Source organism: Aegilops tauschii, chromosome 5 (assembly GCF_002575655.3).
Source record: "Aegilops tauschii subsp. strangulata cultivar AL8/78 chromosome 5, Aet v6.0, whole genome shotgun sequence".
Classification (NCBI taxonomy): domain Eukaryota; kingdom Viridiplantae; phylum Streptophyta; class Magnoliopsida; order Poales; family Poaceae; genus Aegilops; species Aegilops tauschii.
Genome location: NC_053039.3, coordinates 321,659,606 through 321,662,804, shown reverse-complemented (window position 1 = coordinate 321,662,804; position 3,199 = coordinate 321,659,606).

The window sequence follows — 3,199 nt, the reverse complement described above, 5'->3', positions numbered from 1 at the left end:
CATAAGGAAGCCTAAGCAGACTACTTCAGAATTTTGATACTGGAGTAAGGAATGTAATAAATAGAGAAGTAAGCACCCTTATTTTCAGGAGAAGTTAAATTATGTAATGGAAATGCAGGAGATTGTAATAATTTGAGAATCAATAAAGTTATCATCGTTGGTACTAATTGGATTTTATGAGTTGTTACCCTATGAAGCAAGAGTTTGAACATTTTCGAGGATATGAGAAATATGGTCTATGGACGAATTTGTGCATTTCAAGGGTGGTAGTACCCTGTGAGGGCACCGGACCCCTGGAAAGGATAATGATATTCCACGAAGTGAACTTCGGACAAATAAGGAGTTTTGTCTCGATATGTGGGGTATCCCCAGGAGTATGAAGAGATGAAGTACTATTGGATATAAAGGAGGTATACAGTTGGTAATATGGAGCAATTGTAACTCCATGATGAGTCTGAGTAATCGCGTCTGAGTTTGGTACCAATAGAAGGAAGAGAGACACTACAATGAGATGGATTTAAGAATGCTAGGAAGTTGGACGTTGGAGTAATGATCAGTTGCCCCGATAATGAGTTCAAGTTTACCAGTGACAAGATGGGCCATAACCCACAGGCCCCAGGACCTGCCGAGAAACAAGCACACTCTTGCTGAAGGAAAAATCCTGGAAGAGATTACGACCTTACCAACAGACGATCTTATAGGAGTTTACGCAAAACCTGACAGTTGTGAAGGAACGATAGATGTTTTGTTCAGCTTGCAGAATCAATGGATTTATTCGAACTTAGTTCGTCGACAAGATTAATTCTGCAATGCCTGTGAGGATGACCGAGTGTTAGAATGCGAGATTCGCTCAACCATATACAGGGTAATGATTTGGGCGTGGGATGGATTGATCACCATACCGACTTACTCTTATTATTCGCTTTGCTATATGGGATGGTAAATCTGAGTGACTTGCCTATGGTAGAGAGACGGCGATATTAAACCTTGTTTAAGCCTTAGAATGGTATTACAATTTTTCCTTGTACAAGGCAGTTGTTGCCAATCGTAGGATATACGGTGAGAATGAAGCCCAGACCCATTTCGTGCAGGAGACACCATAAATTGTTTGATGACCACCATGAGATATCGATAGTTGTTTAGTATTGGTGCCAGACCCGTCAGCTAAGAAGACCCAGTCTCGGAATAACCTTTCCAAGATGAAAAGGCAGAAGTATTCAGGAAAAGGTTATGCCACTATCGGAAGAGCCCAGAGAAGGAATTTCCAGAGAATCTGAGAAGACCGACCCCGCCAATAATAAGGATGGAGTATATGAGTTTTGGTGGAACCGTAACGATGTTTCTAAGGGTGGTAGCACCCCAGAGCCCCTGAGACGGTCGATGGATTTTGATAAGACCCCAATCCTAACCTATTTCTTTCTAGCCTCTCCGAATCTCGAGGACGAGATTCATTTTAAGGGTGGTAGGTTTGTAACATCCCAAAATTCTAAATTTTGGAATGTTATATTAAATAAATAGATCTGATTGATTGTTTGATTGTGGTGTGGTTGCTTGTGTGAAATTGAATGAAATTTGAAACTTTTTGAAAGTTGAATGAGAGGGAATAAAATGACTATCCCAAAACTTTCACTTTGCTTTCTGATCTCCATGAATTCAAATTCATTTCGTCACAAAACCCTGCAGAGAAGATGACATGACTTCTTCCATTTAAATAAATGAAAAGGGTTTTGAAAAGATTTGAATTTTGTTTGGAAATACTTTCCAATTCAAAAACTTTATGCAACTCAATGATTTTCATGAGAGAAGATAAATGACTTCTTCAAAACATATGAAATATGAGTTGGGAGTTTAAAAGGATCAAATTTAAAGTCCTTTTGGAAATTATTTTTCAATTTGGAGTTATTTGGTTTTATTCAAATTATTTCTCTCCAAAAATAAAATATATGGAAATTAGGGTAAAATGATTCCCTACATCAGAAAATTGGAGAGAAATAAATTTGAATAAATTTTGGTATTTTAAAATGATTTTTTATTGGGTTTTATTGTAGGAGTAGCACTGTTTGAATTATTTGAATTTTTTGGATTTTATTTGACTCTAGAAAAATGTTCTTGTCATAGAAAATCTTTTTCTAAATTTTTTGATATATTATATGCCTACATAATATTTTTTATTTCTTTTTGGTTTTATTCTTTTTGTCTGACTATTTAAAAAAATCTCTAGACCGGGCCAACTGGGCTGAAGCGCAGCCAGCCGGCTCAGCCCAGCCGCAACCGCCTCTCGCTGGGAGTCCTCGTCCCGCACGGCGCCGGCGAAGCCATGACGCCGTCGGACTCGTCCCGAGCGGCCGCCCCCCTAAGGCTATAAATAGCCGAGCCCCGGGCCCCGCGCCGCACGCGCCGAGCCACCGCCGCCGTGCCCTTGCACCGCCGCCTGCCGCCCGCATTCGCGCCGCTGCCGCCGAGCCGCGAGCCGCCGCCGCCCGCACTGCTGCCCCACACCGCTAGCGACACCTCCCGCCGCTGCCGCTGCTTCCGCCGCCCCGCGCCGCGCTCGCCGCAGTCTCCGCCCTTCGTCGCTGACCCCGGAGCCGCCGCCCGATCCAAATCGCCGCGGCGCCGTCGCCTCGCCGGAGTAGCCGCCGCCGCCGGTTTATTTTCCCGAACCGGTATAACCGCTAAACCCGCCCGGTTTTATTTTATTAGTTCGGTTTTATTTTATTAGATCGGTTTAGTTAATTAGGTTATGTTAGTTAGCGGACGATCGTCCGTTAGGTTCGGTAGCGAACTATTTTCGTTCGTTAGGTTATGTTAGTGAGCGTTCACTCGATAGATTTTTCTTTTTCTTTTTCTTTTTGGCCAGGGACCCATCGGTGAATATTTTATTTACATATTAGCCCTTGGTTTTCAAACGGTCGCAACTTTTTGCTCGTTTATCCAAATCCAACGAAACCAATGCCCACTTCTTCTTTATGTTCCCCTCTATCCAAATAATCAACTTGAAAATGTTTTTGAAAGTTTTAAAATTTGAATTCAAACAGATTTGTATTCGAACTTCGTTTCATCGTAACTCGAGTTTTATAACTCCGATTTAGTTGATTCTTTTTGCAAATTGAAGCTCTTGACCTAAGCTTTCTGATAAGGCCAAATTCACTTTATTTTGGTACTGTTAGAAATTTTTTTCTGTTGCAAGAGTTATTTG